This window comes from Arachis hypogaea, chromosome 13 (genome assembly GCF_003086295.3).
Source record: "Arachis hypogaea cultivar Tifrunner chromosome 13, arahy.Tifrunner.gnm2.J5K5, whole genome shotgun sequence".
Classification (NCBI taxonomy): domain Eukaryota; kingdom Viridiplantae; phylum Streptophyta; class Magnoliopsida; order Fabales; family Fabaceae; genus Arachis; species Arachis hypogaea.
Window position 1 is genome coordinate 122,013,432 of NC_092048.1, and position 23,390 is coordinate 122,036,821.

General features: G+C 34.9%; 2 long non-coding RNA genes across 2 annotated transcripts; one reads left to right on the forward strand and one right to left on the reverse strand.

Moving 5' to 3' along the window:
* Positions 1–13,335: 13,335 nt before the first annotated feature.
* LOC112733049 (uncharacterized) lies at positions 13,336–15,443 on the reverse strand. Its single transcript, XR_011869935.1, has 3 exons — positions 15,189–15,443; positions 14,779–14,995; positions 13,336–14,581 (listed from the first exon to the last, which is right to left on the reverse strand). It is a non-coding gene; the product is annotated as an uncharacterized lncRNA (long non-coding RNA).
* Positions 15,444–20,138: 4,695 nt separating this feature from the next.
* LOC112736007 (uncharacterized) lies at positions 20,139–22,178 on the forward strand. The gene is made up of 3 exons (XR_003168680.3): positions 20,139–20,446; positions 20,817–20,939; positions 21,891–22,178. It is a non-coding gene; the product is annotated as an uncharacterized lncRNA (long non-coding RNA).
* The last annotated feature ends 1,212 nt before the right edge of the window (positions 22,179–23,390 follow it).

The window sequence follows — 23,390 nt, forward strand, 5'->3', positions numbered from 1 at the left end:
TTGTGATGACTAAATATTATTAATTTGATTAATTGCAAAAATATTAATTCATATATGTTGATTAAATTAATTTTTGCTATGCAGGTATGTTTGGGGGCCGAAAATAAAAGAAATCAGCAACAAGCCAAATTTTGATTAAAAATATTCAGCATTGATACAAATTGATTTTAAATCATTGTGGCTGAATTGATTTGGGCCAAAATTCAATCATGATCATTATAAGCCCAATATGATTGTAAATACTCAGCCTTGGTTAAAATGATTAAGTGATTTGGCTGAAGCAAATTGTTAGTTGGGCCAGTTTTATTTATCATTAATACAAGCCCAAATAATTTTGCTTGTTTGGTCCGAAACCAATCATGAGTGAAAGCAAATGTATTGCTTCTTGCTTCCAACGGAATCCATTTCCACTATGAGGTGGAATTCAAATTTCATTTAAGTAAAGTTAATACTAGCATTGAAAATATGAGAGAGAATTGGTCATTGATGTGATGGTAATCATCAATGCTATACGCCACTCTGCAAGGAAAGTAAAAGCAATCCCATTTCAATTAATTTGATTCATTTAATTACTTTTCTTCTAAGCTCTATCTTCTCTCTCATCTTTCTTCTACCTTCGGTCATATCATTACAGAGAAAGCATGGAAGCTAAGCCTAGACACCGAAAGGAAGAACAAGCAACAAAGACCATCACAATGATGGCAAGAAAAAGTAAACTAAAAGTATGCTGTGGCTAAGATCCTCTTTCACTTATGGTAAGATTTTGTGAAGAGATCTTGGCTCCTCCATACCAAAAATGGAAGTGAAGATCTCGGCCAACAGAGAAGAAGAATCTTGGGAGGATGGCTTGTCTCTGATTCTGCTCAACTATCATAGGAGGTAGCTACAGTGGCTACGTGATAGAAGAGGCAGAGATTGGAGCAGATGAAGCTATCATCATCATAAATCATCAAGGGCCAGAAGTTCATCTTGGAGAGCAAGGCAAGGATGAAGGGCTCGGATTGATGAAGAGTGGTGACCAATGAAGGACTAGAGGTAATTGCATGTTGGGTTTTTCATGAGTTATCTCTTCTCTCTCTCTGGCCGAACCGGTTCAAGTTGAAGAAGAAGAAGATTGGCTTGGTCTGTTTTGGTTTCAACCTTGAAGGCTTCTTCCTATAAGTAAGGGTGAACAGTCAGGGTTTGATTCAAGGAAAAGAAAAGAGAGAGCACAGAGTTTCCATAGCTCTCTAAGCTGACAGAATTTCTTCTCCTTCAATGTTCTTCATTTAGTATTTTTCTGTTTAATTTTGTCATGTCTTGAGTCTCATGGAAAAAGGCAAACAGCGAGGTTTGTAATGAAAAAGTCATAGAGCGGAAAAAGACAGAGAATGCAAAATTAAAAGAAAAAGCCATAGATGTCCTTAGAGTTTCTTTGTACATCTGTGTTATGTTTCATGATTCTGTGGGAATCCCCTTGTAAGTTGGGTTAGCACTTTACAGTTGAAAGCTTGGCAGTGACCAAGTCAAGTTCAGTTTGGGTTTAGATTATGGACTTGTCCCAGATAGGAAGGGTAGTTCCTAGGGAGAATTGGTGTTTGTAATCAAGGATGATTATAGTGAAATTCCATCATTGTTGTGATGGAGATTGGATGTAGGCTGCCTTGCACTTAGCAGCTGAACCAGGATATATCTTGGTGTAATTCTCTCTTTCTTCTACTCCATTTCTATTTCTGCTGCCCAGGAGATAAAACTGAAAATATCTCGTGCTGTCTGACGAGACAAAAAGAAAAGTCTCGTGGTTGGGGATGAGACAAAAGAAAAGGTCTCGTGGCTAGTTACGAGATAAAAAGACAAAAAGTTTTCAGAAGTGGTTTCAAAGGCTAGCAAGTATTATTAAGCGAAAAGGGGCTAAGATTCAACCCCCCCTTCTCTTAGCCACTGATAACCATCAATTGGTATCAGAGCTTGGTCTCAAAGAGATCAAGCTTTGCAGCTTGGAGAAAAGATCCTGATGGCAGAAAACAGTGGCTCAAATCTAGTGTCCTATAACCTGACTGAAGGACAACCAAGCAACAGACCTCCTCTTTTCAATGGAAAAAACTATACCTATTGGAAGGAGAGAATGAAGATCTTTGTGCAAGCAGTGGACTACAGACTTTGGAAGATTATCCTGGAAGGCCCTCAATATCCAACCGTCACAAGTGCCGAAGGAGTTGTCACTCCTAAACCAGAAGCAAGGTGGACCGAAGAAGACAGAAAGAAGGTTGAACTCAACGCCAAGGCTATCAACTTACTTAACTGTGCTATCATCTTTGAGGAGTACCGACGTGTATCACGATGCACAACAGCAAAGGAAATCTGGGACAAACTCCTAGTTACTCATGAAGGAACCACCATTGTAAAAAAGACCAGGATAAATATGTTAAACAGAGAGTATGAAATGTTTGCAATGAAGGAAGGAGAATCCATTGATGAGGTGTTTGAGCGCTTCAACACCATTATTGTTGGCTTGTATGCTATGAGAATCAAGTATCCTGAATCTGTGCTAGTGAGAAGAGTGTTGCGATGTCTCACAAAAGAGTGGGAAACAAAAGCATTAATTATTTTTGAGAGTAGTGGTCTTGACTCCATGACTTATGATGATTTGAGAGAAAATTTACTTGCTTTTGAAAACACCTATTTAAAAAGGGATTCAAAAAAGAAAGGAATAGCTTTCTCATCTGTTACTAACCCTCTGGATGATGAATCTAGTGATAACTCATCTGAAAATGAATTTGTGTTGTTTGCAAAAAAATTCAAGAAAATGGTGAAGCTCAAGAAAACAGAAGAAAGATCTTAGCAAGGTGACTTGCTACAACTGTAAGGAAAAAGGCCACTTCAAGTCCGACTGCCTTAAGTTGAAGAAGGAAGAAAAGCCGAAGAAAGGAAAGATAGTGGCTGTTGGGAAAGTTGGTAAAATCTTTTCATCTTGTATAAATTATGATCTTCTTGTAAATGGTTTGAAACATAACTTACTTAGTGTTAGCCAATTGTGTGATTTAGGTTTTGAAGTTATTTTTAGAAAGTTTGTGTGTTTGGTTGTGTATGAAAAATCTGAGAATATTTTATTTGAAGCTAAAAGGTGCAATAATGTGTATGGATTAACTCTTGAGGACTTGAAAGAACAAAATGTAACATGTTTTACCTCTCTTGAATCTGAAAAATGGCTATGGCATAGAAAGTTGGGTCATGCTAGCATGTACCAAATTTCTAAGCTAGTTAAGAAAAATCTGGTTAGAGGAATTTCAAATATCAAATTTGATACGGATCTTACTTGTGATGCTTGCCAATTGAAAAAACAAGTAAAATCCTCTTTTAAACCAAAAGATGGAATTTCAACTAAAAGGCCATTAGAGATGTTACACATTGATCTTTTTGGTCTAACAAGAACTCAAAGTTTAGGAGGTAAACACTATGGTCTTGTGGTGGTAGATGATTACTCTAGATTTGGTTGGGTACTTTTTCTTGCTCATAAAAATGATGCTTTTCATGCTTTTTCAACTCTTTGCAAGAAAATTCAAAATGAAAAAGATTTAAAAATTGCCTATTTGAGAAGTGATCACGGAAGAGAATTTGAAAACCAAGACTTTGAAAAATTCTGTGATGACTTTGGAATTGCTCATAACTTTTCATGCCCTAGAACCCCTCAACAAAATGGGGTGGTTGAGAGAAGGAATAGAAGCCTTCAAGAGATGACTAGGGCCATGCTTTGTGAGAATGAGATTCCTAAATTTTTATGGGCTGAAACTGTAAATACAGCTTGTTACATTTTGAATAGAACAATTATTAGAAAAGGGTTGAAGAAAACCCCCTATGAGCTATGGAAAGGAACCCCTCCAAATCTTAAGTATTTTCATGTTTTTGGATACAAATGCTTTGTACTTAACAATAAAGAAAACCTTGGTAAATTTGATTCAAAATCCTATGAAGGAATGTTTGTCGGATATTCCACCACTAGCAAGGCCTTTATGATTTCTCTCAAAGAACATAGGACCATAGAGGAATCCATACATGTTACTTTTTGTGATTCTAATACAATTCCCAGTGCTGTGATAGAAGATGATACAGATTGTGAAGATGTTATCAATAAAGGAACCAGTGAAGAAAATTCTAAATCTGTTCAAAATGAAGAATCTGCCAGCCCAGTTTTGTCTCGTCAGATTGGAGGAGACATTTTCATTTTGTCTCCTGAGCAGGCACGAGAAACTGAAACAGAGAGACCACCAGAAGTTCATCAAAGCACAACACCACTCCGGAAGCCCAGGGAATGGAAGTCTATGAGGGGTTATCCTCATGACTTTATCATTGGTGATCCCTCTCAAGGAGTAACAACAAGATCCTCAACCAAAAGGCAATCCGAACCAAGCCAATTTGCCCTCTTATCACAAATGGAGCCCAACAATGTCAAACAAGCTCTTGAAGATCCCTCATGGGTCAAAGCAATGCAAGAAGAGCTTGCCCAATTCGACAAGAATGAGGTTTGGACACTAGTACCTCATTCGGATGGTAAGAAAGTAACGGGTACTAAGTGGGTCTTTAAAAATAAACTTGGTGAGGATGGACAAGTTGTTCGTAACAAGGCTAGATTAGTGGCCCGAGGTTACGATCAAGAAGAGGGCATATATTTCGATGAGTCTTTTGCTCCGGTAGCTAGAATAGAAGCAATTAGGTTGCTTCTTGCCTATGCTGCCCATAAGGGTTTCAAAATGTTTTAAATGGATGTTAAATGTGCTTTTCTTAATGGCTTTATTGATAGAGAAGTGTATGTGGCTCAACCCCCCGGCTTTGAATATAAAGATTTTCCAAAACATGTTTTTAAACTCTCAAAGGCCCTTTATGGCCTTAGACAAGCTCCAAGAGCTTGGTATGAAAGGCTTAGTGCCTTCCTATTAGAAAATCACTTTTAAAGGGGAACCACCGACACAACTTTATTCATTAAAGCATCTAATGATGACATTCTCCTAGTTCAAGTTTATGTGGATAACATTGTATTTGGTTCGGCCAATGAGTCCTTATGTGAAGAGTTTGGAAAACTCATGACTAGTGAGTTTGAGATGAGTTTAATGGGAGAGCTTACTTTCTTTCTTGGCCTCCAAATTAAACAAACTCCTAGTGGTACCTTTATTCACCAAGAAAATTATGCAAAAGAACTTATAAAAAAATTTGGCCTAGAAAGTTCCAAACCAATGGGAACACCAATGCATCATAACACAAAACTTGAAAAGGATGATGATGGCCAAGATGTGGATGAATCAAGGTATAAAGGAATGATAGGTTCACTCATGTACCTTACCTCCTCTAGACCGGACATTGTTCAAAGTGTGGGTGTATGTTCAAGGTTTCAATCTCATCCAAAAGAATTCCATCTTTCAGCCGTTAAGCGCATTATTAGATATATTAAGGGAACTAGTGATTATGGCTTGTGGTAACCTAAATCTGATGATTTTTGTGCAGTAGGGTTTTGTGATGCAGATTATGCGGGAGATAGGATGGATAGACGGAGTACATCCGGCATGTATTGCTTCCTTGGAAGCTCACTCAACATGTGGTCAAGCAAAAAGCAAGCCACAGTGGCTCTATCCACAGCCGAAGCTGAATATATTTTTGCATCTGCATGTTGTTCTCAATTAATTTGGTTAAAAACGCAGTTGGAAGATTACAAATTAAAGATCAATAGTATACCCTTATTTTGTGATAATATTAGTGCTATAAACATTTCAAAAAATCATGTTCTGCACTCAAGAACCAAGCACATTGAGATAAAATATCACTTCATTAGAGAACATGTGCAAAAGGGTACTATTGATATTCAATTTGTAAAATCTGAAGACCAACTTGCGGATATTTTTACAAAACCCCTATGTGAAGACAGATTTTGCACTTTGAGAAAAAGTTTGGGCATGATTGATTTAAGTTCTATTGATAACTTGTGAAATTTTGATTCTGCTCAGTTTTGTCTTGTAGGAATGGACGAGATAAAAATAAGTATGTGTTGGAAGGGCTGTGATCAAGGGGGAGACAGCGCCAAAAATTAATTCTCATGGGCCCCACCAAATTTCCTTGACCCCACTCTGACCGTTTTGTTAGTTTCCTTCTTGTGCACATCAAAATCTTTTGTTGTCTCATCAAATCTTGATTGGAAGTGGTTATTGTCAAATCAAATCCTTCCCTTCACCTAATTCCTTGATTCTAGGAAACCATCTTTCAATTTATTTCAAATAAAAGAGAAACTCCTTGGGTATTAACCGCCACTTAATGGTCATTTAATTCCCTCTAATTCTCTTTCCACTCCACATTTAATGCTTCCTTAACCTCCCTCCTCCCTCACTCCATTCGGTTTCTATTCAACCCCCTCACCTTCCACTTCTCCATTTTCACTACCATGAAAAAGAAAAGTGCCCTTAGGAAAAGCGAACGGATTCTCTTCTCTCAAAAACCGTCCACACCACAATCTCATACCCACATCCATATTCACTCTACCTCATCATCTTCTCCCTCACCTCCCTTAAAGCAAACCGACACCATGAGAAGGAAGGTCATAGCCACGAAAACTTCTTCAAGGAAGAAGAAAGAAAGAGTTCATGTGGAGGAAGAGGAAGAATCTCACACATCACCCATTCTGTCTCCACCACCATCTCCACAGAAGAAAGCCACACCCGGGAAGAGTGCTCAGAAGTAAAATAGATTCGCTCTGCACAACACCAAGGAACCATCAAACCTGGAATCCTTGGATTTCAAGAATAAATTCAGCAAAACACACTCTCATTATGACCCTGCAAGATTCAACTCCTGCGCTTCATATGAATTTCACAAAGAGGTTCTGAAAAAGCATCATCTCTGTGCAACCTATCTTGTCAACCTTGACTCTCTCACCAACAAAGGGATAAATGTATATCCTCTTTTTGAACTGCTTCAATGGACTCCATTGCTTCACATTCAAAAACCGGTTTACCCTAGCTTAGTTTGTAAATTCTATGCCAACATGAGACTGATTGATGGCACCATCCATTCATATGTGAAGCGAGTTCATATCACTCTTGACAATGTAACCATTGGGACGGCCTTGGGCTACAAGGAGGAAGGGCCGAGAGCATACATGGCCGAAAAGTGGGACTCACAGGTCGGCGTCACCTACAAGGTTGTTCTTCAACACATTTGTGAGAATCTCTCTGGCTTGGATGGCACTACTCCTACCCACAAAGTCCTCGGACCAACCAACTCTCTGCTTCACAGAATTATCACCTACATCCTGACTCCTCAAAACGGCTCCCATAGTAGAGTAACACTCTCTGAATCTCTCATCATTTTTGCACTTATTACATCTACTCCTATATCTTTTGGCTATCTTATGATCCGACACATGTGGAAATCGGTAAAGAGCACCAAAAAGGCAAATCTGCCCTATGGGATGTTCTTAACCAGCATATTTGAATATTTTAAAGTTGATCTTCTGAATGAGGCTGTAGAGAACAAAGTGTCTATGATCAAAGGAGGTGGAGCTGTTAAAGGAACCAAGGGCAAGAAATCTGTGGCTTCGGAGAGTGACTATGAGAGTCGGCCCGAATCTTCCAAGGCGACCGAATCCACCAAAGAAATTCTCACAGAATTTTCAAATATGTCCGAGCTCATGATACAATTCCATAAAGCAGGACGCAAGTTAGCCTATGAAAATGAGAAGGCTTGGATAAGATGCAAGGATAAAATCAGTTTGATGCTGGAGAGTCTTGAGGAGGATCTGGGAGATGCTAGTGAGGAAGGACCTCAGGAATCTGATCTTCATTTATCTGATGATTAATTTGTTTCTTTTAGTATTTGATATTGGCATGTTAGGCTCAATTTGATACTCTGTTCTGTTTGGTTGGTTACTGTTAGTACTATAACTCTGTGATACTCTGAAGATACTTTTGGGAAATATTTTGGATATTTTGCTTACTATATCAAACTCCTTTTGCAGGTGCCCCTTGATGCTAAAAGGGAGAGGAATTGGTTCTGAAAATGGAAACTGAAAAACAGGGGAACTGGAAACTGGAAAACAGGAGATGAAATTCTTTTGAGAATTCATGATCACCCTTGTTGAAATGATACAGTTGATGCTTGATAATGCATATTGATAATGCATTTATTTTATCCCGTGATTGCTTCCATTGCTTGTGATTGCTGCCATTGCTTGATATTTATCTTGGTAAAATGCTTCGTTGATTATAATTGTGATGCATTTGTTTTAACTTGATATAATGATTGCTGTTTTGGATTTATTTTTGGCAGTTTCTTTAAGTTGAGAAACATGGTGTACTATGGTTTGAGATGATCATGAATGATTAGAAAATTTTTTGCTATGATCAAACTGCCTTGATTTGATTAGAAAATATTTGTTTTGTAGAGCAGAAAATCAAATTATTGATAACAAATGAGTTTTGATTATCATTAAGTTCTGCTCATAAATCAAGCCATTCAACATTACATAATGAATATGTTGAATAACATTGTTGCCTTAGGCTTGATAAAAATTGTTACAGGTACGCAGCTTCCCTTGGTAAAATAGGCATACATTAAGGGGGAGTCTTGTGACAATTAGAAAGGGGGAGAAATTCAAATATTCAAAGGGAGTATTCTATACTTCAATCTTTAATTTCTTTCCATTTCAATTTGATAATGTTTGTCATCAAGGGGGATATTGATGAGTTTGAAAAACTCAAAATTAATATTTGTGATGACTAAACATTATTAATTTGATTAATTGCAAAAATATTAATTCATATATGTTGATTAAATTAATTTTTGCTATGCAAGTATGCTTGGGGGCCGAAAATAAAAGAAATCAGCAACAAGCCAAATTTTGATTAAAAATATTCAGCATTGATACAAATTGATTTTAAATCATTGTGGCTGAATTGATTTGGGCCAAAATTCAATCATGATCATTATAAGCCCAATATGATTGTAAATACTTAGCCTTGGTTAAAATGATTAAGTGATTTGGCTGAAGCAAATTGTTAGTTGGGCCAGTTTTATTTATCATTGATACAAGCCCAAATAATTTTGCTTGTTTGGTCCGAAACCAATCATGAGTGAAAGCAAATGTATTGCTTCTTGCTTCCAACGGAATCCATTTCCACTATGAGGTGGAATTCAAATTTCATTTAAGTAAAGTTAATACTTGCATTGAAAATATGAGAGAGAATTGGTCATTGATGTGATGGTAATCATCAATGCTATACGCCACTCTGCAAGGGAAGTAAAAGCAATCCCATTTCAGTTAATTTGATTCATTTAATTGCTTTTCTTCTAAGCTCTATCTTCTCTCTCATCTTTCTTCTACCTTCGGTCATATCATTACAGAGAAAGCATGGAAGCTAAGCCTAGACACCGAAAGGAAGAACAAGCAACAAAGACCATCACAATGATGGCAAGAAAAAGCAAACTAAAAGTATGCTGTGGCTAAGATCCTCTTTCACTTATGGTAAGATTTTGTGAAGAAATCTTGGCTCCTCCATACCAAAAATGGAAGTGAAGATCTCGGCCAACAGAGAAGAAGAATCTTGGGAGGATGGCTTGTCTCTGATTCTGCTCAACTATCACAGGAGGTAGCTACAGTGGCTACGTGATGGAAGAGGCAAAGATTGGAGCAGATGAAGCTACCATCATCATGAAGTATCAAGGGCCAGAAGTTCATCTTGGAGAGCAAGGCAAGGATGAAGGGCTCGGATTGATGAAGAGTGGTGACCAAGGAAGGACTAGAGGTAATTGCATGTTGGGTTTTGCATGAGTTATCTCTTCTCTCTCTCTGGCTGAACCGGTTCAAGTTGAAGAAGAAAAATATTGGCTTGGTCTGTTTTGGTTTCAACCTTGAAGGCTTCTTCCTATAAGTAAGGATGAACAGTCAGGGTTTGATTCAAGAAAAAGAAAAGAGAGAGCACAGAGTTTTCATAGCTCTCTAAGCTGACAGAATTTCTTCTCCTTCAATGTTCTTCATTTAGTATTTTTCTGTTTAATTTTGTCATGTCTTGAGTCTCATGGAAAAAGGCAAACAGTGAAGTTTGTAATGAAAAAGCCATAGAGCAGAAAAAGGCAGAGAATGCAAAATTAAAAGAAAAAGCCATAGATGTCCTTAGAGTTCCTTTGTACATCTGTGTTGTATTTCATGATTCTGTGGGAATCCTCTTGTAAGTTGGGTTAGCACTTTACAGTTGAAAGCTTGGCAGTGACCAAGTCAAGTTCAGTTTGGGTTTAGATTCTGGACTTGTCCCGGATAGGAAGGGTAGTTTCTAGGGAGAATTGGTGTTTGTAATCAAGGATGATTATAGTGAAATTCCATCATTGTTGTGATGGAGACTGGATGTAGGCTGCCTTGCACTTAGCAGCTGAACCAGGATATATCTTGGTGTAATTCTCTCTTTCTTCTACTCCATTTCTGTTTCTGCTGCCCAGGAGATAAAACTGAAAATATCTCGTGTTGTCTGACGAGACAAAAAGAAAAGTCTCGTGGCTGGGGACGAGACAAAATAAAAGGTCTCGTGGCTAGTTACGAGATAAAAAGACAAAAAATTTCCATAAGTGGTTTCAAAAGCCAACAAGTATTATTAAGCGAAAATGGGCTAAGATTCAACCCTCCTTCTCTTAGCCACTGATAACCATCACAATCTTTCATCTAAGAAGAAGAAGGAAGAAAATAAAAAGCTAAGAGGTTAAGTGTGAAGAAAGGCAAAAAGGTTTTTGCTAAATCAAAGCAAAGAAAAGAAGGCTACAACCCAGTAGCTAGTTCCTTCAGTCAAATACAACAAAAAGTTTCTTTCCCCTTTTGTGCTTCACCGAGGATTAAAGAAGAAAGCTTCAAGGACTCAAGCATAGAAGAAGCAACAATGGAGAACGTCAAGCCATCTTGGGTCAGAAGCTTATCAACGGTCAGAATCAAAACTTGGGGCTAAAGTCAAGCTCAATGGTCAAGATTGAAGAAGTTTGGAGAAAAAGGATGAGAGTAATGAGGTGAGCATGCATGCAACAACCTCGGTCCTCTCTATTCTCTCTGATAAAGCCGCTGCTACTCTGATGTTGGAGAAGAAGACACTGTGAGGGTTGAACTTGTTTCAACTTTGGAAGCTTCACTCTTCTATATTAAGGGTGAACGACCAAGGGTTGAAAGTAAGGAGAATAAGTGAAAAGCACAGAATTCACTCTCATAGCTACCCAAGCTGTTAGAGTTCTTCTCCTTCATGTAGTTTATTTTGTATTTTCTTTTTCTCAATTTGGATCTGTTTGAGTCTCATTGTAAAAGGCAAACATGGTGAGGTTTGTAAGAAAAAGCCAATGAGAGGAAAAAGGCAGTGAGTTAAAACAGTGAGAAAAAGTTATAAGATGTCTCAAAAGTTTTTTGTACATCTTTAAGTTTTGTGTCATGATCCTGTGAGGATTTTCTTACAAGTTGGGTTAGCACTTTACTGTTGAAAACTAGATTGAGGTCTAGTCAAATTCAGATTGGGGTTAGAATCTAAATTTTGTCCTAGATAGAATTGGGTAGATTCTAGGGAAAGAATTGGTGTTTGTAATCTGTTAAAGATAGTGTAATTCTATCATTGTTGTGATATAGACTGGATGTAGGTTACATTGCACCTAGTAGCTGAACCAGAATACATCTGGGTGTTATTTCTTCTTCCCTTCTGCTTTTCTGTTTCTATTTTTTAGGAGACAAAAATGAAAATGTCTCTCAGCTGACCATGAGACAAAAGTGAAAATATCTCCTAAGTCCCCTCGAGAAAGAAAAAGTAATATTCAGCAGAAAGAGTAGATAAGATTCAACCCCTTTTCTCTTAGCCACTGATAACCATCAAGCTTTTTTGGCCTTTGAAAGTTCAGTGAGCACCCAAGTTTGATTTTGGTCTAAAGCTTTCAATTCAGCTTGTATCGCCTCTCTCTAGCAAGGTTGAGTGGCAACCTCTTCATAGGTGCTAGGTTCTGAATTGGTCAAAGTTGCAAGGGATAAAGGTCTGTATTTTGATGTCAATTTCTGAAAAGATAAACATTGTGAAAAGGGATACAAAGAATGAGATGATTTGTCATTAGTAGTGGAGTTGGTTATCATGTAGTGATAATCTTTCAAGTAACAACGAGATTTTCTTATTCTAGTGGACCTTCTAGCAGAGTTATCAAGATGATGCAATGAATGTGAATTGTCTAATACTACTGAAGAGTTTGGTGCAATTTCTGATTCAAATGTGGCATGCTCAACAGAATGATGTGGTGCGGTTCTTGAAGACGATGGTAAACTAAAGTAAAAATGAGTATAAGGCGAAGATGTAATGCATGAATCATAAATGAATGGATCAATATATGTATTTGATGCAGTGCTAAGTGGTAAATTTTGAAGCGCAAAATTGGAATTTATGTTCTCAATTGCTGCAGAATTTGAGAAAGAAAACTGATTTTCATAGAATGTGACATGCCGAGAAACAAAATTCTTTTGGATGTTACATTAATTAATCTAAAACCTTTGGTCCTAGCTTTAAAACCAAGAAAGATAGATTTTCTTGCTCGTGGATCAAGTTTGGACCTTGAGGTGGTAAGTGTGGATGCATAGGCCAAGCATTTAAAAACTTTTAAATTCGAGATATCAGCTAGCTTTCCATATAGCAGTTTGTAAAAAATTTCATTTTTCAAGCTACTACTTGGCAATCTATTTATTAGGTGAACTGCATGGGCCACTTCAAAGTGCCAAAAACATTTTGGGATATTTGATTGAAAAAGCCGTGCACGTGTGTCACTTAATATATGTTGATGCTTGCATTCCACAATCCCATTTTGCTACAGTGTTTCTGCATAGGAAGTCTGGTGTAGGATTTCACTACTAGCAAAATAGAATTTGAGAGTGAATTCAAGCCCATTATCTATTTTTATGCATTTTATTTTGCTGTTCAAACTGCACTTTAACATAATTGACAAAATTTGGAACAAGCTGAGAAGCTTCTGACTTGGTTTTCATAAAGAAGTCCTAAGTAAACTTGCTCTTTCCATCTACAATCGTAAGAAAATATTTATAGCCTTCAGTTGAAGGAATTGAAAGAGGACTCCAAATATCCATATGATCAAGTCAAAACACCTGTTTATTTCAGTCAAACTGTAATCAAAAGGGAGCTTTTTCTACCTTGCAAGGTGACATGAATCACAAAGCAAATCAACTCTATTGCAATCTATGAAAGTATAATTCTTTTTCATAATGCTCAACTTTGTGTGAAGGTAAGTGACCTAATCTAGAATGCCAAAAATTATTGATTCTTAGTGAGGTGTTGACTTGATTAATTTCTGCCATTGAAGGTCCCTTAGTTGAAACAGAAGGAAAGCAATATGGTTGATTAATTAGTGTATATAACCCTTTTCCACATTCAGCAATGACAATCATTTTCAATGTGAGCCAATCCTATATCTCACAATGTTCATAATTGACTAGTAATTGGCACGTTAAATTGGAGGTCAATTTTGAAACCCAAATGAGTTTGAAATCAAAATCTAGTATAAAAAAAACATTTGTAAGATAGAAGCGCTCAGTGAATACAACAGTTCTAATAGTGTCACTTATTGTTTCAATGCCATTGGACATTTTCACTGTTATAGGTTCTATCTTTTGAAAGGTTTAAAAATCCTTTAAATTGAAGGTGACATGATCGGTGGCACCTGAATCAATGACCCAATTTGTTGATTTTGGCTTCATAAACTCATGATTTTTGAGCTAAATTGCAGTAAAATAGTTTTACCTTGGCTAGGGGTTTGCACAGAATTTGTTAAAACCTATTTTGCATTATGAGGTTGCTGCTGAACACCTTTTCCTTTGAGAAGGTCTAGCAATGCTAATCTATGCTCTAGAGTAAATTCAGAACTATGTGTGCCACTGACTTCTTGGTGACAAGTAGACTGAGTCTGCTTATCACTGAAATCTTCATCATTCTCTTCAGTGAATATGTGGTTTGTGTGAGCACTGTACTGTTGCCGTGGTTTCAGATTTGGAGGATATCCATGTTTCTTGTAACAGCGTCCTCAGTATGCCCTTCCTTTCCGCAATATGAGCACATCATCTTTGCACCTCTTTCTCTGCCTGCTGAAGTGATTCTCCCATGGCCTCTTCCTCTGTCTTGACCAACAAAGGAGTCTTGCATTTGAGGGGAATTCTTGCTCTGAGCTGAATTAAACAGTATCTTGTAACATTGAGAACACTTATTGGTTTACATTAGGCAAGGGTGTCATTAGCATTATTGTGACCTCACGGTTGAGTACTGCTCATTCAGTCCTCTTAGGAGTCTTGTGACTTAATCCTCATCTCTGAACTCTCTTATTTTTGTTAATCTACAAGCACATCTCTCAGAACACATTACACAGCCCGGAATCTGTCAAAAATTGTTGACTTCTTCCCAAATGTGTTTCAATTTGGTAAAATAGGCCGTCACATTTAGATCCCCTTGCTTTGCAACGAATAGTTCTTCTTGCAATTCCACAATCCTGAACCTATCACCTCTATAGTATCGATGTCTCAAATCGTCCCACAAATTGAAAGCAACATTGCTCCAGGTCACACTCTCTAGTATTTCAGGACATAGGGAAAGGTTAATCCAAGAAACAAGATAGTTATTGCATCTCTTCTATGCATCAAAATTATCATCATCTACATCAAGTTGCTTAATTGTTCGATCAATGAATTTTATCTTGTTTTTAGATCTGAACAACTCCAACTACCATAGTTATTAGGAGTAAGAATTGTTTGTGTAATCGATGTACCTGAATTTTCTCTAGGATGAATGAAGTAGGGACTGGAAGGATCTTGAGTCAAACTCATATTGCTTCACGCCATTTGAGCTTGAAGATTTGACAGCTGATTCAGAAGATGTGCCAAAGCATTCACATCCATTTTCATTGAGCCGCTCTGATTGTTAGAGCCACCTTTTGAAGTCCGATTTCTCAATGAATGATCTTCCATTAGGAGGAATCAATGAATCTAAGAGCAGCAAAGAGTCAGAACTTCTTCTTTGAGACTCGTTGATAAAAAACGCCACTTCCACTTGTATAAAATTCAGTGAAGCGAACAAAATCTCATCAATCTCTATTGTGCAAGTCTCATAGAAGGGGACATAAAGAAAGAGAGAGAAGAAATTTTAAAAGAACGGAGGTAGATTGAAGAAAAGGATTACGGATCAGGAAACTCCTTTCAACGTTTCTTCAATTCTGCTATCTGTGCTTGATTGCTTTCATACTCACCGCATCATGTACAAATTTGTTATCTGAGCAATCTGCAAGTTATAGAGAAATTTGGCAGAGAGAATGTTCAATTGAATTGGAGAAAACTGAAGAAAGTCGAGGGAAGAAGATGGAACTTCTTATTTGAGCTAAAAGGAAAAAAATGAGAAAACCTAACTAACTATAAAAGTGCACTTTCCTTATATCTCAGCCACACACAACTACATTTCACATGTTAAATAACTGACTGCACTAAAATTATAACAAACTACTAACTGATTAAAGAGTAGCTAATTAATTTGACACCTAAGCTAATTAAATAAATCAATTTTATATTCAAGTGTATAAGACTCCCGTCACAGTCATTGATGTTTTCCATGCATGTGTGACTCCCACTCTCTCTCCTGCGTTGGTTAATACTTAACATAGCAACCCTATTCAGTTCCACACTAATTTGTTCTTCTCCATCATCCATCTTCTTCGGTCCCCCTTTTCCTTCCATCACTTTCTCTAAAATTTGCTCAAACCTCACTTGCAAAACGTCAAGGCTGAAGAAGAATACAAGTAAGTATTTTTTTATTTATTTTCTATTGTTATTAGTAGGTATTTAATGGATTTTTTAACTTTGTTTAGGCTGAACATTGGTAAAAAAAAATATGATTAGGTCTGATAATTGTTAATGTGATTTGTGTTGTTGTAACTGTAGGAGTAGGATTAGTACAGATATTATTTTATTATTAGTAACTATTATTAGTAAGTTTTATTTTATTTTAATTTTTTTTTCAAAAACAGATTTATCATTAATTTATATTTTTAGCTATTTTATTTTTATTTGAAATATTTAATAATAAAACTTAATTATTATTAATTTAGTTTTTGTGTTGTATTTGTTGTTTATTGTTGTTTTTTTTTTAACTGGAAGTCTGAAAATAGCTTAAAAAAATAGTTTAGGGTTCTGTATTTTTTTTAGATTATTTTGTTGTTGATTAATAATAAAGAAATCAATTATTAGTTGATTAGAAAATATGATTTTGTTATTGTTTTAGCTGTAGTAGTAGTACTAGTGTTAGTGTTAGTTAATTAATTATTAGTACATATTTTTAGTAATTTTAGTTTTATTTTAAATATTTTTTTTTAAAAATAGTATTATTTATGTATTTAATAGTTAATAATAATAATAATAATTATTATTATTATTATTATTATTATTATTATTATTATTATTATTATTATTATTATTATTATTATAATTAATGTTTAGTATTTATTTTTAGAAATTTATTATTTTACATAAAATATTAGTTTCAATTATTAGTAATTTATATTTTTAGTGATGTTAGTTTTGGTTGAAATATTTAATAATTAAATCTGAATTTTTTATTAAAAACAGAATTTAAAAAAAGAATTTTTTACTAATTTTTAGAATTTTTTTTATTTTGTTTCAATTATTATTAATTTATATTTTTAGTGACGTTAGTTTTGCTTGAAATATTTAATAATTAAATCTGAATTATTATTAAAAAACAGAATTATTTAATAATTTTTAGAATTTTTTATTTTACATAAAAGATTAGTTTCAATTATTATTAAATTATATTTATAGTGATGTTAGTTTTGCTTGAAATATTTAATAATTAAATCTGAATTATTATTAAAAAAATAGAATTAATTATAGTGATGTTCCTTTTAATATTATTAATTTTTAGGATATATTAATTTTGGTTTTATTTGAAATGTTTTTAAATAAAGAAAAACAGAATTATTAACATTAACGCTTAGGATACATTTATAATAAAAAATCGTTCATTTTAAATATTTAACTAAAAATAACAATGGTATGGTTTATTATTTGTTAACTAAGTTTAGTTTAGTTTTATTATTAAATATTGTTGTTAAATAACACTTTAAATGTTGGTTAAAAAATAGTATAATTTTTAGTTGTTATATTAGAACTTTTACTAATTTTAAATATATGTTTTTAAATATTAATTATAAAAGATTAATCATTAGTCCTTGGGTTATAGTTAGCATTAAATATTCGTCTATTTTTTTTTTTTTTGGTCGTAGAGTTTAAAATATTAGAAAAAATAAAGATGGAAAAACATGACATTACACGTGTTAAGAATCATATTGTAGAATATCTTTAACATTTTGTATATGTAAGTAATTTTTATATTTACTGTAGTGGTTAATAATTAATAATTTATTTAGTAATTATAAATTATTAGGATTTGTATTAATTTAGTAATTATTAAATATAATTATTATTAAATTGAGCATTAATTTATTTTGTTAATAATAATAGTTATGGACTGATTACGGTGATTCATTGTTAATTATTATTTTTGTTTTCAGAGTTTAAGAATTTTGCACACGAGATACTTACACCAAATAGACTCATGATATTAGGGTGGAAGAATAACTGAGAGAGAGCGGTTCTATCATATATCTCAGGTATTGGGAGGATCATGTCTCACAGTTCGATTATAGACGTATTGGTTGAAAGGTGGCGTCATGAGACACATACGTTTTCATGACGAGTGCACGATTACTTTGGATGCCATCGTCATGATTTTCGGACTCCGAACTCACGATTTGCCGATGAATGGATCAACTAATCACAACACAAGTGGGTTAGAAAACAAATGCATGACCCAATTTGGTAGCGCTTCTGGGCCGAACGACTATAGAGGAAGCAGAATCAAGTTGGCATGGTTTTGTACTCTAAAGCGGCTCCAACATTTGACTCACCGAGTAAGTAAGAAAATTTATATGAAATGTCACATAATGTATCTATTTGGTATGACGTTATTGTGACAAGTTTGGAATTGCTGTGCATTGAAAGTATTTGCCGTTGGTTCATGAGTTTTTCTCATATTCATAAGTTTAGTTGGGGTTCTATTTGATTTGCACATGTATCGATCATTATGCGGGACATCGAGGTATGATTGTAAGGACATGGATGGTCCTCTGGTGTTGCTCCTTGTGTGAATGGATGCCGTCGGTAGGGCCTCTGTCGGTAGCCATATGCAGTTTCGTACTCAACAATTGTTAATAGTTCTTTCGCAACCATTGCTTCAAACCATGTGGGCAAAGTTTCATAAGAAGCTTTTCACCTACCAAATATTTGTTCAACTGTCTTTTGTTTGACCAACCATGCTTTACGATAACTTATCGTATAGTTGAACTTCGACTGCACTTTAGTAATGACAGATTTTACCTTTATGGACGGGTCGGCTTTAGATAATGGCTTTATCACTTCTGCAATTATATCGGAGTCCAGTTTAGCATGATCTTGAGAAATGGTACTTCTGGTGTACGTGTGATTACCATTGTACCTCCTTATCACCCAACAATACTGTCTTTTCATAAGACTAACTTTGATAAGTCAATCATAGCTTGTTCCATATTGTACGCATTTAACATAGAATGTCGCCGGTTCTGAAACTTTTGATTTATACACCCTATAATTGACTCCTCTTCAAATAGTATACTATTTAACTAACGCAGTAACAATCTCTCTAGAGTTAAACTTTATTCCAACGGCGAATTCAGCGACAATAACAGGGCTGTACCAATAATAAAACAAAATAAATCTAAATACTATCCTATTAATAATAATAATAATAATAATAATAATAATAATAATAATAATAATAATAATAATAATAAATTTTTTGTATTGGCATATTTAGAAAATTCTGGTATGCATGACATCAAGATTCAAACTATGCATAAAATATGGCTTTCTAGATGGATGCATGTTCGCTAGTGCATTTAATCTTCCTCCACATCTTTAGCTGGACCAACAATTTTATAATTACCTTCAAACTTTTCATCGCTTTCAGTATTATAGGCTTATAGCCCATGCAGTCTATGGTAGGCTCCAAAAATCAACATCATTGATTTTTTCAAACTAAACATATAACTCGATAAGAGAGGCTTGTGCTCTAGTTTGATGGTAGGTCGAAAACATTCCTTGAAATTGAACAAAACTACCAAATACTAACACAGGTTGTTTCTACAAAATATTTGTCAGTCTCTTCAACACTTGATGATTTACACTTTGAGAATGTACACTCTTAAGTTTTTCATATGTTATTGAAAGAAAAACAACAATAACACATAGATTTTCACATAAAAAATTCACACCCTCATATGTGTGAGGCAAAATTTAGCCATTATAGTATATTTTTAAACTAACATAACCCTTTATTTTATACTCTCATTACATTTACTTATAAATTTTTTCACTTTTAATAAGCAGAGCAACTCAAAATTTTAAAAAGTTCTCTCAAAATCTTAGAATGAAGAACAACTTCTTCTTGTTCCACTTTACTCTCCTCGAAGTATTTTATAAACACCAAAGTTCATTTTTATAGTTAGTTTTATATTTTTTTTATTTGTGCCAATATAAAACGTTAATGACATTTTTGCTTTTTCTGCAAAATGTTAGTACTGTTTTAACTAGGTTTAACTTTCAAACTCGTATATCAAACAACACGGCATTGTCATTTTCTCTTTTTTTAATTTAATAAAAAATGCGTTATGCAAAACGGCCTTGCCGTTTACAATTTCAAAATTTTAATTTTTTTATAATATGATTTTAACTAATTAAAAAAGTTAACACACGCAATATGACAATGACGTTTTTTACTTTTATCTTCTAAAAAGTAAAAGCTTTTTTCTATAATAATGTTAAATACATATATAAGGTGAGTTCTACTCAACTCCTTCTAAAACAACATGTAAATTATCCTCTATGACGTGGTACATTTTAATTGGATGTTTAGTTTTAGTTTTAGTTAATTTAACTCAACAAGAGTTAATATCTTAATTAAAGTAGGGCCTTTTATAATTAAATATTTTTATAAGATGCATGATTATATAATTTTTGTAAATATTAAAAAGTAAATCTATGTTTTTTATCAAATCAGTTTTAATTTGATTCGTTCCACCCTTCCATTGAAGAACACTTCCCCTGTTGTGTGAAGAACATTTCCTCCCTTCCATTGTTCCTTCATACTCAAATTCGTTCCTGCTAAGCTTCGCCGTCGTCATCGCCGTCGGGAGAAGAAGCATCTGCTACCCTTTCGCTCGGAACATATTTCTTCCTTCCATCATTCCTTAACGACTCATTGAAGTACCGTCACAGTGGGTGGTGGTGTTGTTATCGCGGCTCTCCCTGCAACCTCTTTACTTCTACAATTAGGTTTTTGTTCTATCATTTTCTTTGCTTTATGTCCTTTAATTTTGTTCTGAACTGAGTTAATTGGAATTGAAATAGGTAATTGGAACAAGAGTAGCTCTAATTTTGATCAGAAACACCTTGGATGTTGTTGTGTTATTTTTCTGAACCTTTCATCTTGTTATAGTTGCTGATGTTGTGTTGTTGTTGGTGTTATGTTTTGTTTTTTTAATTTATTTTCTTGCAATGCCCCTCTTTTCTGGTGTTCTTCTGTTACTTGTAATGCCCCTTTCACTTTCACTTTCATATGGAAGAGGATGGTTACTGCTTTAGCTTTGGTGTATAATTTTCTAAAAGTATTTACTTAATTTGAATTATTTTTATTTTAATTAAGTGTTCAAGCAAACTGAAGAAAAGGAAGACTTTGTGGGTTTTCTTTGTGCTTATGAATTAGAAAATTCAGTTTCAGTGGCAGATGAAAGTCAGGAGTCAAGGAAAAGGAAAAATTCATTTGAAGGTTTGTCTTTCTAAACATCCTAATAAATATGAGCATAGCATTCTTATTGATTGGCTGGAAGTTTCAAACTATCATTAAGGCAAACAATTCAATTCCGTAATGTTATTCCACTTTCTTATCTTGTTATTGACTTATTACCCATTAGCTTGTTTTGCATAAAGTAGTGATTAATGTCCTAATAAGATGTGATGTTCTGTATCTGGTTGCTTGAAATTTTGTATAAATAATTTATTGTGACAATTTCTTTGAACTCATATGGAACACAAATAGCATTATTTCATTTTTCATGGGCTTCCTTTGATTTTGTTCAGGGCCCTATCCTAGTTTTAGTTTCATGTTTCTTAGTAAGAACTTTTTGTTAGTTGGCAACCAATTCTGACTAACAGATTAGAGGACAAAATTGTCTCTTTCACGGGACAGATGTACAATAATTTTGTGGTCTTATTTAAGGAAGGCTGTCTATTACCAATACACCTTTTCTTAGTGGCTAGCATGACATTATCTTATGGTAAAACCCTAAATGTGACATTACTATGACATCTAAATCACCTAATTAATTGTGTTTGCTTATATGCACATATTTTTAAACCATTTTTACCCATATGATTTCAGTGTTCTAGGTTAATTGAATGGGCAGAAATTAGAAATATGAAAAAAAATAGATGCCACCTTGCTCTGTTTGCTTTTATTAGAAGCACTGCCATGAAAAGATGACTAAGCTACTATAAGGTATCCAAGTGAAAAGTCAAATATTTGTAGAACTCTTGATCAAATAAGGACATGCTAAACTGCTAGTACTTTTTTCTTTCCTCCTAAGGAAATGTTTGGTTGGACGGAAAAAATAGATCTGAGATTTTTGTGGATGCGTTTATGTAATTTCAAAGTTTTTCTGTTTTAATAATTAATAGATTTTTTTCTCTCAATACTTTACTTAGCTTTGTATGTTAATAGGTGGAATTCAGAGCCAAACTGTTCGAAATAATGTAGTAGTTCTTGAAGGTGAATCAAAGTTCAAGCAGAAGGGACAAAAAGCACAAATTGAAATTAATTCTAGCAACAAAAAGCCAAAACCTCTCTATAATCACTGTATGATTTTCACAAGTGCATGTTAATATATTGAATTTAGAACAATATGTTTGAAATTTGGTGAGTTCTACCCAACCCCCTCTAAAACAACATGTAAATTACCCTCTATGACGTGGCACATTTTAATTGGATGTTAGTTTCAGTTTGAGTTAATTTAACCCAATAAGAATTAATATCTTAACTAAAGTAGGGATTGTAATTAAATATTTTTATAAGATGGATGATTATATAATTTTTGTAAATATTAAAAAATAAATTTATATTTTGAGTAAAAGACAAATAGGTCCCTGACCTTTTAAAATGCGAACATTTTTGTCCCTCAAGATTGGAAAATACATTTCGATCCCTCACATTTTAAAACGGCTGACAAATATACCCCTCCGTCCATTTTGGGCCAAAAACGGCAACGGATCCAGCTGACATGGAGGGGGTAGAGAATGACGTATCCGTTACACTTGCTGAAGTGGATTGGGACAAATTGTTAGTGGACAAATTCGTCCCTTAAGTGCAAAATGACGCCGTATCCACCACCCCCCATATTTGAAGCTCCGCAATTCCCATAACACCCAAGAATGACTCCACATATTACAGAAAACCCTATCAGAACACGAAGGCCCTTCTCCCTCTAAAAAAAGAACGACTTCCTATAGTTGAAAGGGGTAGTGTGATCAGTAGATGTGGTTGTTGTTGAAGGTTACGGCAAGCTTCGCGTGGAGAGGAAGCTGCCATCATCTATAGAGGTAAGGGTGATAATGAAGAGTATGTATGTTGTTTAACTGAGAATGCATGGGGTTGGGATATGGGATGACTGCATGTTTTTTTTTTTTGGGTAAAAGAATGAGGAAAAGCTATGTGTGAAGTTAACTGATTTCGAAATTTTGGGCACTTGATGTAGGGTTTAATCTCTGATATGTACTTGTGGATAATGCAGATGGATGATATGTATGTGGTACCTATTTTTCACCACGGAGGCCGTTTTGGTAGAAAACCCAGTGAAACTCTTGAGTATATTGGTGGGAAAGTTGATAAATTTTCGAAGATGGACTTAGCCTTCATGAATTTGGGGATTTGGTGACGTTGTTCAAGGGTTTGGGGTATGCATCATATAGGGCAGTATATTGGTTTGACCCAACTAGCAGTGATCTTGAGGTTGGACTGCACATTCTGAGAAGAGATGCAGGCATCAATGAACTTCGAGAGAACAAGCTGAAGAATTCAACCACGGATGAATTCTACATATACTTCGACCATCCCATTGATGAGCCACAGATAGTGGAAGAAGGGGCTGCGGCAGAAGCAGGGGTGGAAGAGTTTGATGACCCTATTGATGTGGACAACATCATGAGAAAGCTCCAATCATCACCA